The sequence below is a fragment of the Bufo bufo genome, chromosome 6 (assembly GCF_905171765.1).
Source record: "Bufo bufo chromosome 6, aBufBuf1.1, whole genome shotgun sequence".
Classification (NCBI taxonomy): Eukaryota; Metazoa; Chordata; class Amphibia; order Anura; family Bufonidae; genus Bufo; species Bufo bufo.
The window spans coordinates 255,809,228-255,825,096 of NC_053394.1; the positions used below are offsets into that span (position 1 = coordinate 255,809,228).

The 15,869-nt window shown below is 41.8% G+C and overlaps 1 protein-coding gene across 1 annotated transcript in view; it reads left to right on the top strand.

The window, feature by feature from the left end:
- Nucleotides 1–15,869, top strand: part of CDH23 (cadherin related 23) — a 1,196,655-nt gene that overhangs the window by 760,375 nt on the left and 420,411 nt on the right. The window lies entirely within an intron of this gene.

The following is a 15,869-nucleotide window of genomic DNA, read 5'->3' on the forward strand; positions in this document are numbered from 1 at the left end:
GCCCAAAAACACAGCCATGAATAAAGAATGGTACCAAAACACCCTCCAACAGCAACTTCTTCCAACAATCCAACAACAGTTTGGTGAAGAACAATGCATTTTCCAGCACGATGGAGCACCGTGCCATAAGGCAAAAGTGATAACTAAGTGGCTCGGGGACCAAAACGTTGACATTTTGGGTCCATGGCCTGGAAACTCCCCAGATCTTAATCCCATTGAGAACTTGTGGTCAATCCTCAAGAGGCGGGTGGACAAACAAAAACCCACTAATTCTGACAAACTCTAAGAAGTGATTATGAAAGAATGGGTTGCTATCAGTCAGGAATTGGCCCAGAGGTTGATTGAGAGCATGCCCAGTCGAATTGCAGAGGTCCTGAAAAAGAAGGGCCAACACTGCAAATACTGACTCTTTGCATAAATGTCATGTAATTGTCGATAAAACCCTTTGAAACATATGAAGTAATTATATTTCACTACATCACAGAAACAACTGAAACAAAGATCTAAAAGCAGCTTAGCAGCAAGCTTTGTGAAAACTAATATTTGTGTCATTCTCAAAACTTTTGGCCACTACTGTACATCATAATGTATGACTATATTGTTTGCCCTATTATGTAGGGGCATTTGTTGTTAGTGTATACCCAGTTAAGCCAATTCTCTCTGCTCTGAAAAGAGGCAGTCGTCTGCAGATGATGTACTGACTTAGTTTTAAGTTATGCCTCGAAGGCCTATTTAAAGGTCAAACATTAACTTATAGGATAGCTGCTTTCCAACTGGTGGCATCAGAGGCACCTTTGTTCTTGGAAAAACAGATAATTTTAATACCTTTTTTCCCAGAGGAGCATTGACTCTTCAAGCCTACTAGTTACTCTTCACAGTGCTCAGCTCATAGCCTGAGAGGTTTTTTTTTCTCTCAGGCTATGAGCTGAGCGCTGCGATTGGCCAGCGCTACAGCATGGGAGAAAGAGACACCGGCAGGCTCAACTGGGTGGAGCCTAACATGTGAAGATACCGGAGCCTATACCAGGCGAACGGAGCGGTGCCCAGGTATAACAGTAAGTGCAGGGGGATCCCTGGGCGCCGCTCTACATGTTTGTATACTTAGTTTAGATTTTTTAATCTAGTGAAAGGTCCTCTTTAAAGATGTGAAGGAGTAAAGATGTAATGGAGTAAAGATGTATCAACCACATACAGATCCGGGTTATTAAAGGGAACCTGTCATCAACTTTATGCTGCTCATAGTAACGGCAGAATAAAGTAGAGACAGGTGAGTTGATTTCAGCTGTCTGTCATTTATAAGTTAAAAGTAAGTGGTTGCCGAGAACCAACATCACAATCGTTGCAGACTAGGCCTGGAAAAGAGTCATGGCCACCTGAGAAGAGTCATGGTTATTCATGAATTCCTGCTCTCCATGCCCACTTGCTGATGATTGACAGTCTTCTACCTAGTTTTCTCCCTTCCTCTCCAGGAGAGAACTGCCAATTATCAGCAGATGGGCGAGAGTACAGAAGATTATTAATAACCATGACTCTTCTCAGGTAAATTTGACTTTTTTCCAGGCCTGGGCTGCAATGATTATTATGCTGGTTCTCAGCAAGCACTTACTTTTAGCTCATAATTGACACATCGCTGAAATCAGCATTTCTGTCACTAATTTATGCTGCCCTCAGTGAGGTCAGCATAAAGTTGATGACAGGTTCCCTTTAAGGAGGCCAAAAGGTTATTTGACCATAGAAGACACCAGTGTCAAAAATGGCATAAGGTAGATAGAGGTACGGTTAAAGACTTTAGTTTGAAGTTAAAATTAAAATAAGGCAACACTTATGGAAACAGATCTTTCACATTACTCATCATTCTATCCTTTTATAAAATACTGCCCAACACTCAAGGATGTGATACATTTTTCAGTTATACACCCTACCACAACAATCATAAGACTTTGACAACGGTGGAGTGGTTTGACAACGTGTTCTAAAGATCTCAGTTAATGGGCACTACTTAGAAGTGACTTGAATAATGTTTCTTCCTACATCTCTACATATTTCCACCAGAGGCAGGCATTAAGATGTAGCAGTCAAATCCAGGCCCTGGTTCCTGAGGAGGCCCAAAGGCCCTTTGCCTATAGGAAGACACCAGTAGTATAATTGTCATATGGTCGATGGGGAACTGTTACATTTTGCAGTGGGGCCCAAGAGCTTCAAATTATGCCTGTGCCACAAACACTATGATTTGTGGTAGGAGCCAAGAGGTTGATTGGTTAGAATACAATAGGTAGTAGACTATATGTGTCCTTTGAAGGCAGTCTGTTGACAGAAATGTCATATATATGATCCACTTACATCTCCTGAAGCATTCTCACATCTCTCCTATGTTCATATATAGAATTAAATATATTACTTCTTGCAGAGTGATTTTGAGACCATGGCATACCTGTTTACACTAGTTTTAATAAATTTACTAAATTGTATGCTATATAATAGAAAAGTACGGTAATTATTTTAATATCTTTGATATCCAAAAAAAGTCTGTCAAAGATAAATTAATTTATTTTCCCTTTCTGACTGTATGTACTTATTGCATTGATTGAATGCTTACATTTTGTTCTCCCTTTCTTACAAAGTACAGAGAATAGACTTAATAGAAGTCTAATAACACAATAAATTAATTTTTCTTTTTTGTCCAGATCAAACCTCATTAATTTTTCTTATAATTGTGTTTTCACTCTGCTGCTAACGTTAACTGAGCAAGTATTTTTTTTTATTACAGTCTGTCTATTTTAAGGACATGAAATTGTTTGCAATGTGTGGTGTTTTATAGTATTATGCCGATTATATTTGCACAATGGCATAATATAATTCACATTTCTGCAGAGCTTATTATAAACTCCTATCTCGACGTTCTTATCATTGCTGTAGTAGAATAGTTTTGCTTTTTTCTGTAAATACAGGACAATTATGTACCTTATATTTATTTCACAATTTTGTACAGATTTTAATAGATTCTAGACACATCCATTGACAGTCGTCAGGACAAATATATTCCAACTTAATAGCTATTCCGAAGAATTTTTCATGCAGCATTCATTATCCATATATTAAATTCATTTTTTTGTTTGTTTCCTATTATGCCTACTTGTTATCAGCTCTTGTAAATTTTATGTATAATATTTGTAAGTTTTTCTGAATTGTATTTTTTAAATTAATAAAAACACTCAATAGGAATATGTTTGCTAATTAAAAAAAAAAAACTGGGAGACTGGATATATTGCAGAAATACAATAGATTAAGTCTTCATTGTACCGACAGCCAGTGCCTCAAAATAATTATAGGCTTATGCTCTGGGAAAAAAAATTATTGTAAAAGCATGGCTTTTAAAAAAAGTTCTCATTAGTCTCTCAACCCACCTTCATCAGGAGCATGATTATTTGTACTCATGTAATGGGTCCATATCTCATAGATTATGTCAGCTCAAGTCTACATAAATGATAGTTGCCACCTTATCCCTACCGCTACCTGTTCTTGAAACTAGCTTAAAGATTTCTGTTATCACAAACCAGCTAAAGTCAGGAGGCATGCTAGAAAAAATAGAGACCATTTTTTGGGGCATTATTGTGATTGTATGGGTTGAGCAAAGCATTTGATATCAATGTGCACAGAAGAGTAACAAAATAATTTTGTTTGGTTAAATGGTTGTCTCACTTTAGTAAGGCCTCTTTCACACTTGCGTTGTCCGGATCCGGCGTGTACTCCACTTGCCTGAATTACACTCCGGATCCGGAAAAACGCAAGTGTACTGAAAGCATTTGAAGACGGAACCGTCTTCCAAATGCGTTCAGTGTTACTATGGCACCCAGGACGCTATTAAAGTCCTGGTTGCCATAGTAGGAGCGGGGAGCGGGGGAGCGGTATACTTACAGTCCGTGCGGCTCCCGGGGCGCTCCGGAATGACGTCAGTGCACCCCATGCGCATGGATGACGTGATCCATGTGATCACATGATCCATGCGCTTGGGGCGCCCTGACGTCACTCTGGAGCGCCCGGGGAGCCGCACGGACGGTAAGTATACTGCTCCCCCGCTCCCCGCTACACTTTACCATGGCTGCCAGGACTTTAGCGTCCCGGCAGCCATGGTAACCACTCTGAAAAATCTAAATGTCGGCTCCGGCAATGCGCCGAAACGACGTTTAGCTTAAGGCCGGATCCGGATCAATGCCTTTCAATGGGCATTAATTCCGGATCCGGCCTTGCGGCAAGTGTTCCGGATTTTTGGCCGGAGCAAAAAGCGCAGCATGCTGCGGTATTTTCTCCGGCCAAAAAACGTTCCGTTCCGGAACTGAAGACATCCTGATGCATCCTGATGCATCCTGAACGGATTTCTCTCCATTCAGAATGCATTAGGATAATCCTGATCAGGATTCTTCCGGCATAGAGCACCGACGACGGAACTCTATGCCGGAAGACAAGAACGCAAGTGTGAAAGAGCCTTAAATGGCATTTACCATGTAGAGAAAGTAAATACAAGGCACTTACTAATGTATTATTATCCATATTGCTTCCTTTGCTGGCTGGATTAATTTTTCCATCACATTATACACTGCTCATTTCCAAGGATTATGGCCATCACTGCAGCGCAAATACAAGATGGCTGGGACAGGAGCGTTCCCACAGTCCTGACCAATAGTGGCGGGCACTTTTTCCTATAGTGTGCAAGCACTGCTGCTGGATTGCATTGTGGTTGTAACCCCTGGAAACAGTGCATATTACGACTAATAAATGCCATTTGCTGAAGTGACACAATCCCTTTAACCCCTTAAGGACTCAGCCCTATTTCACCTTAAGGACTTGGCCATTTTTTGCAAATCTGACCAGTGTCACTTTAAGTGCTGATAACTTTAAAACACTTTGACTTATCCAGGCTATTCTGAGAATGTTTTTTCATCACATATTGTACTTCATGACACTGGTAAAATGAAGTCAAAAAAATAAATTTTTATTTATAAAAAAATACCAAATTTACCAAAAATTTGTAAAAAATTGCAAATTTCCAAGTTTCAATTTCTCTACTTCTATAATACATAGTAATACCTCAAAAAATTGTTATTACTTTACATTCCCCATATGTCTACTTCATGTTTGGATCATTTTGGGAATGATATTTTATTTTTTGGGGATGTTACAAGGCTTAGAAGTTTAGAAGCAAATCTTGAAATTTTTCAAAAATTTTAAAAACCAAAATTTTTAGGGACCAGTTCAGGTCTGAAGTCACTTTGCGAGGCTTACATAATAGAAACCACCCAAAAATGAACCCATTCTATAAACCACACCCCTCAAGGTATTCAAAACTGATTTTACTAACTTTGTTAACCCTTTAGGTGTTCCACAAGAATTAATGAAAAATAGAGATACAATTTAAAAATTTCTCATTTTTGGTAGATTTTCCATTTTAATAATTTTTTTCCAGTTACAAAGCAAGGGTTAACAGCCAAACCAAACTCAATATTTATGGCCCTGATTCTGTAGTTTACAGAAACACCCCATATGTGGTCGTAAACCGCTGTACGGGCACACGGCAGGCGCAGAAGGAAAGGAATGCCATACGGTTTTTGGAAGGCAGGTTTTGCTGGACTGTTTTTTTTTACACCATGTCCCATTTGAACCCCCCCTGATGCACCCCTAGAGTAGAAACTTCATAAAAGTGACCCCATCTAAGAAACTACACCCCTCAAGGTATTCTAAACAGATTTTACAAACATCGTTATCCCTTTAGGTGTTCCACAAGAATTAATGGAAAATAGAGATACAATTTAAAAATTTCACTGTTTTGGCAGATTTTCCATTTTAATAATTTTTTTCCAGTTACAAAGCAAGGGTTAACAGCCAAACCAAACTCAATATTTATGGCCCTGATTCTGTAGTTTACAGAAACACCCCATATGTGGTCGTAAACCGTTGTACGGGCACACGGCAGGGCGCAGAAGGAACGGAATGCCATACGGTTTTCGGAAGGCAGGTTTTGCTGGACTGTTTTTTTTTACACCATGTCCCATTTGAAGCCCCCCTGATGCACCCCTAGAGTAGAAACTCCATAAAAGTGACCCCATCTAAGAAACTACACCCCTCAAGGTATTCAAAACTGATTTTACAAACTTTGTTAACCCTTTAGGTGTTCCACAAGAATTAATGGAAAATAGAGATACAATTTAAAAATTTCACTGTTTTGGCCGATTTTCCATTTTAATAATTTTTTTCCAGTTACAAAGCAAGGGTTAACAGCCAAACCAAACTCAATATTTATGGCGCTTATTCTGTAGTTTACAGAAACACCCCATATGTGGTCGTAAACTGCTGTACGGGCACACGGCAGGCGCAGAAGGAAAGGAATGCCATATGGTTTTTGGAAGACAGATTTTGCTGGACTGGTTTTTTTGACACCATGTCCCATTTTAAGCCCCCCTGATGCACCCCTAGAGTAGAAACTCCAAAAAAGTGACCCAATTTTAGAAACTACGGGATAGGGTGGCAGTATTGTTGGTACTAGTTTAGGGTACATATGATTTTTGGTTGCTCTATATTACACTTTTTGTGAGGCAAGGTAACAAGAAATAGCTGTTTTGGCACCGTTTTTATTTTTTGTTATTTACAACATTCGTCTGACAGGTTAGATCATGTGATATTTTTATAGACCAGGTTGTCACGGACGCTGCGATACCTTGAAGCAAAAAAAATCTTGTTTTAGTGTTTCCATAGTCTGAGAGCCATAATTTTTTCAGTTTTTGGGCAATTACCTTGGCTAGGGTATGATTTTTGTGGTATGAGATGACGGTTTTATTGGCACTATTTTGGGGCGCGTGTGACTTTTTGATCGCTTGCTATTACACTTTTTGTGATGTAAGGTGACAAAAAATTGTTTATTTAGCACAGTTTTTATTTTTTATTTTTTTACGGTGTTCATCTGAGGGGTTAGGTCATGTGATATTTTTATAGAGCCGGTCGATACAGACTCGGCAATACCTAATATGTATACTTTTTTTTTTTCATTTATGTAAGTTTTACACAATAACAGCTTTTTTAAAACAAAAAAAATTATGTTTTAGTGTCTACATATTCTGAGCCATATTTTTTTTTTTTTTTTGGGGCGATTGTCTCAGGTAGGGGGTCATTTTTTGCAGGATGAGGTGATGGTTAGATTGGTACTACACTGCTCAAAAAAATAAAGGGAACACTTAAACAACACAATGTAACTCCAAGTCAATCACACTTCTGTGAAATCAAACTGTCCACTTAGGAAGCAACACTGAGTGACAATCAATTTCACATGCTGTTGTGCAAATGGGATAGACAACAGGTGGAAATTATAGGCAATTAGCAAGACACCCCCAATAAAGGAGTGGTTCTGCAGGTGGTGACCACAGACCACTTCTCAGTTCCTATGCTTCCTGGCTGATGTTTTGGTCACTTTTGAATGCTGGTGGTGCTTTCACTCTAGTGGTAGCATGAGACGGAGTCTACAACCCACACAAGTGGCTCAGGTAGTGCAGCTTATCCAGGATGGCACATCAATGCGAGCTGTGGCAAGAAGGTTTGCTGTGTCTGTCAGCGTAGTGTCCAGAGCATGGAGGCGCTACCAGGAGACAGGCCAGTACATCAGGAGACGTGGAGGAGGCCGTAGGAGGGCAACAACCCAGCAGCAGGACTGCTACCTCCGCCTTTGTGCAAGGAGGAACAGGAGGAGCACTGCCAGAGCCCTGCAAAATGACCTCCAGCAGCCCACAAATGTGCATGTGTCTGCTCAAACGGTCAGAAACAGACTCCATGAGGGTGATATGAGGGCCCGACGTCCACAGGTGGGGGTTGTGCTTACAGCCCAACACCGTGCAGGACGTTTGGCATTTGCCAGAGAACACCAAGATTGGCAAATTCGCCACTGGCGCCCTGTGCTTTTCACAGATAAAAGCAGGTTCACACTGAGCACATGTGACAGACGTGACAGAGTCTTTAGACCCCGTGGAGAACGTTCTGCTGCCTGCAACATCCTCCAGCATGACCGGTTTGGCATTGGGTCAGTAATGGTGTGGGGTGGCATTTCTTTGGAGGGCCACACAGCCCTCCATGTGCTCGCCAGAGGTAGCCTGACTGCCATTATATACCGAGATGAGATCCTCAGACCCCTTGTGAGACCATATGCTGGTGTGGTTGGCCCTGGGTTCCTCCTAATGCAAAACAATGCTAGACCTCATGTGGCTGGAGTGTGTCAGCAGCTTATTTGGGGAAAATGACGTTTTTGTTTATTTTTAGTTGAAACTTTAAATTTTTTGGGGGGAAAACTTTATTTTTTCAACTTTTTTTTTCACTTTATTTTTTGTCCCATTTTGGGACTTGAAGTTTTGGGGGTCTAATCCCCTTTACAATGCATTCCAATACTGCTGTATTGGAATACATTGGCTGTATGAGTAATACTGAGTGTATTACTCATACAGCTTCTGGCCTGTGAGATCCAGGGGGCTGGATCTCACAGGCTCGTCACCGGAAGGCAGCGCTGATGCCTAAGGAAGGCATCCCGCTGCCTTCCATGCCATGGGGTCCCCCCTACAGCCGCATGGGGATCCGATGGCACCGCCGATCGCCGCCGCAAACCTCAGGTAAAGCCGCAAACCGCAGGTCTGAATTGACCTGCGGTTTGCTGCGATCGCCGATGCGGGGGGGTCACATGACCCCCCCGGCGTTGTGACAGGATGCCCGCTGAATGATTTCAGCGGACATCTTGTTCCGATTAACCCCCGCCGCAATGTAGTTTTAAAGTTAGTCCTTAAGGACTCGTTAAACATGGCGTACCAGTACGTCCTAAGTCCTTAAGGGGTTAAGCTATTCACATAAAATGAGCACATACTGAGTTTCCTTTGGATTGTACAGCAAAAATTACATCAGCATCATCTTAACAGCCAGAGAAAAATGGGACAAAAGGGATCCAGTCCCCACAGTCCAATGGAGGTGAAGAAACATCCATATTTATTTGATGCAGCATAAAATCCAAGAAAAGTCCAATAGACAACGTGGGGTTAACCACTTCCCGCAACTGTAACGCCGAAAGGCGTCATTGCGGCGGTTCCCCCAGGCTACGCTAACGCCAATAGGAGTCATCTCGCGTGAGCCGAGATTTCCTGTGAACGCGCGCACACAGGCGCGCGCGCTCACAGGAACGGAAGGTAAGAGAGTTGATCTCCAGCCTGCCAGCGGCGATCGTTCGCTGGCAGGCTGGAGATGTGTTTTTTTTAACCCCTAACAGGTATATTAGACGCTGTTTTGATAACAGCGTCTAATATACCTGCTACCTGGTTCTCTGGTGGTCCCCTTTGTTTGGATCGACCACCAGAGGACACAGGTAGCTCAGTAAAGTAGCACCAAGCACCACTACACTACACTACACCCCCCCCCCCCCGTCACTTATTAACCCCTTATTAGCCCCTGATCATCCCTGATCACCCCATATAGACTCCCTGATCACCCCCCTGTCATTGATCACCCCCCTGTCATTGATCACCCCCCTGTAAAGCTCCATTCAGACGTCCGCATGATTTTTACGGATCCACTGATAGATGGATCGGATCCGCAAAACGCATCCGGACGTCTGAATGAAGCCTTACAGGGGCGTGATCAATGACTGTGGTGATCACCCCATATAGACTCCCTGATCACCCCCCTGTCATTGATTACAGGGGGGTAATCAATGACAGGGGGGTAATCAATGACAGGGGGGTGATCAGGGAGTCTATATGGGGTGATAACCACAGTCATTGATCATGGACCTGTAAGGCTTCATTCAGACGTCCGGATGCGTTTTGCGGATCCGATCCATCTATCAGTGGATCCGTAAAAATCATGCGGACGTCTGAATGGAGCTTTACAGGGGGGTAATCAATGACAGGGGGGTAAAGCTCCATTCAGACGTCCGCATGATTTTTACGGATCCACTGATAGATGGATCGGATCCGCAAAACGCATCCGGACGTCTGAATGAAGCCTTACAGGTCCATGATCAATGACTGTGGTTATCACCCCATATAGACTCCCTGATCACCCCCCTGTAAAGCTCCATTCAGATGTCCGCATGATTTTTACGGATGCACTGATAGATGGATCGGATCCGCAAAACGCATCCGGACGTCTGAATGAAGCCTTACAGGGGCGTGATCAATGACTGTGGTGATCACCCCATATAGACTCCCTGATCACCCCCCTGTCATTGATCACCCCCCTGTAAAGCTCCATTCAGATGTCCGCATGATTTTTACGGATGCACTGATAGATGGATCGGATCCGCAAAACGCATACGGACGTCTGAATGAAGCCTTACAGGGGCATGATCAATGACTGTGGTGATCACCCCCCTGTCATTGATTACCCCCCTGTAAAGCTCCATTCAGATGTCTGCATGATTTTTACGGATGCACTGATAGATGGATCGGATCCGCAAAACGCACCTGGACGTCTGAATGAAGCCTTACAGGGGCATGATCAATGACTGTGGTGATCACCCCCCTGTCATTGATTACCCCCCTGTAAAGCTCCATTCAGATGTCCGCATGATTTTTACGGATGCACTGATAGATGGATCGGATCCGCAAAACGCATCCGGACGTCTGAATGAAGCCTTACAGGGGCGTGATCAATGACTGTGGTTATCACCCCATATAGACTCCCTGATCACCCCCCTGTCATTGATTACACCCCTGTCATTGATCACCCCCCTGTAAAGCTCCATTCAGATGTCCGCATGATTTTTACGGATCCACTGATAGATGGATCGGATCCGCAAAACGCATCCGGACGTCTGAATGAAGCCTTACAGGGGCGTGATCAATGACTGTGGTGATCACCCCATATAGACTCCCTGATCACCCCCCTGTCATTGATTACCCTCCTGTCATTGATTACCCCCCTGTAAAGCTCCATTCAGACGTCCGCATTATTTTTACGGATCCACTGATAGATGGATCGGATCCGCAAAACGCATCCGGACGTCTGAATGAAGCCTTACAGGGGCATGATCAATGACTGTGGTGATCACCCCATATAGACTCCCTGATCACCCCCCTGTCATTGATTACCCCCCTGTAAAGCTCCATTCAGATGTCCGCATGATTTTTACGGATGCACTGATAGATGGATCGGATCCGCAAAACGCATACGGACGTCTGAATGAAGCCTTACACGGGCGTGATCAATGACTGTGGTTATCACCCCATATAGACTCCCTGATCACCCCCCTGTCATTGATCACCCCCCCTGTCATTGATCACCCCTCTGTAAGGCTCCATTCAGACATTTTTTTGGCCCAAGTTAGCGGAATTATTATTTTTTTTTCTTACAAAGTCTCATATTCCACTAACTTGTGTCAAAAAATAAAATCTCACATGAACTCACCATACCCCTCACGGAAACCAAATGCGTAAAAATTTTTAGACATTTATATTCCAGACTTCTTCTCACGCTTTAGGGCCCCTAGAATGCCAGGGCAGTATAAATACCCCACATGTGACCCCATTTCGGAAAGAAGACATCCCCAGGTATTCCGTGAGGGGCATATTGAGTCCATGAAAGATTGAAATTTTTGTCCCAAGTTAGCGGAACGGGAGACTTTGTGAGAAAAAAATTAAAAATATCAATTTCCGCTAACTTGTGCAAAAAAAAAAAAAATTCTATGAACTCGCCATGCCCCTCATTGAATACCTTGGGGTGTCTTCTTTCCAAAATGGGGTCACATGTGGGGTATTTATACTGCCCTGGCATTCTAGGGGCCCCAAAGCGTGAGAAGAAGTCTGGTATCCAAATGTCTAAAAATGCCCTCCTAAAAGGAATTTGGGCACCTTTGCGCATCTAGGCTGCAATAAAGTGTCACACATCTGGTATCGCCGTACTCAGGAGAAGTTGGGGAATGTGTTTTGGGGTGTCATTTTACATATACCCATGCTGGGTGAGAGAAATATCTTGGTCAAATGCCAACTTTGTATAAAAAAATGGGAAAAGTTGTCTTTTGCCAAGATATTTCTCTCACCCAGCAAGGGTATATGTAAAATGACACCCCAAAACACATTCCCCAACTTCTCCTGAATACGGCGATACCACATGTGTGACACTTTTTTGCAGCCTAGGTGGGCAAAGGGGCCCATATTCCAAAGAGCACCTTTAGGATTTCACAGGTCATTTACCTACTTACCACACATTAGGGCCCCTGGAAAATGCCAGGGCAGTATAACTACCCCACAAGTGACCCCATTTTGGAAAGAAGACACCCCAAGGTATTCCGTGAGGGGCATGGCAAGTTCCTAGAATCTTTTATTTTTTGTCACAAGTTAGTGGAAAATGCAGATTTTTTTTTTTTTTTTTTTCATACAAAGTCTCATATTCCACTAACTTGTGACAAAAAATAAAAACTTCCATGAACTCACTATGCCCATCAGCGAATACCTTGGGGTCTTTTCTTTCCAAAATGGGGTCACTTGTGGGGTAGTTATACTGCCCTGGCATTCTAGGGGCCCAAATGTGTGGTAAGGAGTTTGAAATCAAATTCTGTAAAAAATGACGAGTGAAATCCGAAAGGTGCTCTTTGGAATATGGGCCCCTTTGCCCACCTAGGCTGCAAAAAAGTGTCACACATCTGGTATCCCCGTACTCAGGAGAAGGTGGGGAATGTGTTTTGGGGTGTCATTTTACATATACCCATGCTGGGTGAGAGAAATATCTTGGCAAAAGACAACTTTTCCCATTTTTTTATACAAAGTTGGCATTTGACCAAGATATTTATCTCACCCAGCATGGGTATATGTAAAAAGACACCCCAAAACACATTCCTCAACTTCTCCTGAATACAGAGATACCAGATGTGTGACACTTTTTTGCAGCCTAGGTGGGCAAAGGGGCCCATATTCCAAAGAGCACCTTTCGGATTTCACAGGTCATTTTTTACAGAATTTGATTTCAAACTCCTTACCACACATTCGGGCCCCTAGAATGCCAGGGCAGTATAACTACCCCACAAGTGACCCCATTTTGGAAAGAAGAGACCCCAAGGTATTCGCTGATGGGCATAGTGAGTTCATGGAAGTTTTTATTTTTTGTCACAAGTTAGTGGAATATGAGACTTTGTATGAAAAAAAAAAAAAAAAAAAATCATCATTTTCCACTAACTTGTGACAAAAAATAAAAAATTCTAGGAACTTGCCATGCCCCTCACGGAATACCTTGGGGTGTCTTCTTTCCAAAATGGGGTCACTTGTGGAGTAGTTATACTGCCCTGGCATTCTAGGGGCCCGAATGTGTGGTAAGGAGTTTGAAATCAAATTCTGTAAAAAATGACCTGTGAAATCCGAAAGGTGCTCTTTGGAATATGGGCCCCTTTGCCCACCTAGGCTGCAAAAAAGTGTCACACATCTGGTATTGCCGTACTCAGGAGAAGGTGGGGAATGTGTTTTGGGGTGTCATTTTACATATACCCATGCTGGGTGAGAGAAATATCTTGGCAAAAGACAACTTTTCCCATTTTTTTATACAAAGTTGGCATTTGACCAAGATATTTATCTCACCCAGCATGGGTATATGTAAAATGACACCCCAAAACACATTCCTCAACTTCTCCTGAGTACGTAGATACCAGATGTGTGACACTTTTTTGCAGCCTAGGTGGGCAAAGGGGCCCACATTCCAAAGAGCACCTTTCGGATTTCACTGGTCATTTTTTACAGAATTTGATTTCAAACTCCTTACCACACATTTGGGCCCCTAGAATGCCAGGGCAGTATAACTACCCCACAAGTGACCCCATTTTGGAAAGAAGAGACCCCAAGGTATTTCGTGATGGGCATAGTGAGTTCAGAAAGTCAGAGCTGCTTCAAAAAGCGGAAATTCACATTTTTGTACCATAGTTTGTAAACGCTATAACTTTTACCCAAACCATTTTTTTTTTTACCCAAACATTTTTTTTTTTATCAAAGACATGTAGAACTATAAATTTAGAGCAAAATTTCTATATGGATCTCGTTTTTTTTGCAAAATTTTACAACTGAAAGTGAAAAATGTCATTTTTTTGCAAAAAAATCGTTAAATTTCGATTAATAACAAAAAAAGTTAAAATGTCAGCAGCAATGAAATACCACCAAATGAAAGCTCTATTAGTGAGAAGAAAAGGAGGTAAAATTCATTTGGGTGGTAAGTTGCATGACCGAGCAATAAACGGTGAAAATAGTGTAGTGCCGATTTGTAAAAAAGGGCCTGGTCTTTAGGGGGGTATAAACCTGTGGTCCTTAAGTGGTTAAAACCTTACTCTTACACTCCTTTTTTGCTGTAAAACTTCATAATAATTGACTCAAGGAAAACATGACTGCTGAAAAGTTAAATTTTATGTGGTCCTGAAGACCATAAATGGCTCGGTTCTAAAGAAGTTATAGAAGAGGTTTGTTGGAAGCCATACTCAAGCAGTTTCCATCATTTATATAACCCATATCTGTGGATTTTAAGTGTTTACATAGGAAATCTCAATATTTTAATACATAATTGCTACATTGTACCATTCACATTATCATTTATGTTTAGGCTGGTTTTACACTAGAGTTGAAATCATCTCGCAGGCTGTTTCAGCAGAGGAACACGCTGCCGGAGTTCATTGTATCTGGCATAGCTGTATATTGCCTTTCCCCGCTGAAGCCCATCAACTATAATGGGACACGGTGGGAATCCTGGTCTATTTCCGGTGGTAGTGCCAGGATTCGGTCGGACCCCGGCACTAATGCCGGAAACAGCCCCTGGTTCCCGATATAGTCAAGGCAGGCTGTTCCTCTACTGACGTAGCCTAGCCTGCCGTATGACTTTAACCCTAGTGTGAAACTAGCCTTAGCATTATTGTATTTATTTAGAATTCTATAGTAATACACGAAAAAGTGAGTTACAGTATATATTTGTGTTCCGCAAACTACACATCCATTTATACTCATTTAAAGCACATGGCTTGCTTACACTCTAAAATAAATGAGCCATTTTAAAAGCTTGCAAACACACACATACCGGGCTGAACGATTTGTACTGGATTTATAATCCTAGAGACAAAAATTAATTAAAGTTTTCCTTTCAGCTGCTATAAAATAAACAAACCATTTTAGATGCTAAGTATTTTATGCCTCCTAATAGCTAAACATAATAAATTTTAAAGCGTAACTCTTTACATAGCACAATATGCAAAATGTACTGTAAATTCGCAGTAAAATCAAGCTTTAGTCTGGTTGCACTTTCCATTGATCGAACGGAGTCAATTCTATTTTTAAGTTTTCAGTCTATGTGTCATACTTTGCAAATGTTTTGGTTTCCAGTCACGTCTGACAATATGTTTTTCAAGATTGTTTAAGTAAACTTTGCATCGAAGAGTTGTCAAAATCACGTCTTGAATCATTTGGTTTTATATGCCTAAATTTGTATTAGAGAAACAAACAATGGACCAATGACTAAAGGGAACTCGTCACTGCAGAAAGCATGACCAATCTATGGGCAGCGTGGCAGGTCTGAATATCGTAATCAGCTATGTTGGACTTGCAAAGAGCTGCCACATTTTAGAAAAAACATCATGCAATGTGCAGGCCGGGGTGTTCTATGGTCTGAATATAGTTGATTATGATCGTCGGATTTGCTACTAAATCATGCTAAACTAAATTGATATTTATTTTTTTATATGTAACAACAAGGAACATGCTGCTAAGCACTGTGACAAACCATGACACTGTAATTGGTACTTTACAAAAAGCTACAAATAACAGAAATTATAGAGAAACATTTTTTTTAAAATTGTCCTAAAGTGTCAGGTCAGCAGTGCTCATTCCCTCGATTTA